We start from the raw sequence: 804 nt of genomic DNA, 5'->3' as shown, positions 1-804 counted from the left end.
CCTTGGGGATCTGTACAGCTATTCTTTGAAGCGCAGAACAGAACAATGTGATCCAGCTATCTTATCACTCATGTAAATGCACAGGAAGCGAAGCCAGCTTGGCAGGGAGGCCCCGTGCTCCCTCCCTGAGGAAGTGGAGGCCGTCTCAGAGGCCGTCAGCTGATGAGTAGACAAAAGAAAAGGAAACTGTGCAGCGTAGAGCACTCTTTAACCATAAAAAGAATGAAATTATGTCGTTGGATGTGGATAACTGAAAGTCATTCTGTTATATAAATAAAATTAATTAAATAAACCAGATCATGTTAAGCAAATAAGCTGGCAAGTACTGAATGCACTCACTCACTTGTGGAATCTAAGAAGCTGACGTTATAGAACAAGGGAGCTGAACGGTGGTTACCAGAGATGAGAGTACAGGGAAGGGCAGATGGGAGAAATGTTGAGCAATTGTCACTAAATTATTGTTAGACAGGATGCCAGGAGATGGCCCAGCAGCATAAGTGCCTGCCTAGAAAAACAAAGTCCTGAGTTTGATCCCTGTACCTAAATAAACAAATATGTGAATAAATGATGGTTAGACTGGAGCAGGCAGCTCTGGAAGGCTGTGCACAGTATTAAGATAGACAGCATTTTGTGAGAGGAAGGAAGAGACTGAATGGGTGGAATGCAAGAACACGCCCGAAGAGCAGGGAGTGCGGGCCTCCAAGAGAGATGCAAGGCTCCGTCTGGAGCTGGAGACTTGTGCACGTTTGCAGAGTGCACATCTGCAGGATTTGTGATTCCACAGTGAATGTGGCGGTGGTTCCC

This window comes from Octodon degus, unplaced genomic scaffold (genome assembly GCF_000260255.1).
Source record: "Octodon degus isolate 3935 unplaced genomic scaffold, OctDeg1.0 scaffold00239, whole genome shotgun sequence".
Classification (NCBI taxonomy): Eukaryota; Metazoa; Chordata; class Mammalia; order Rodentia; family Octodontidae; genus Octodon; species Octodon degus.
Note: the sequence above shows the minus strand (reverse complement) of the source record.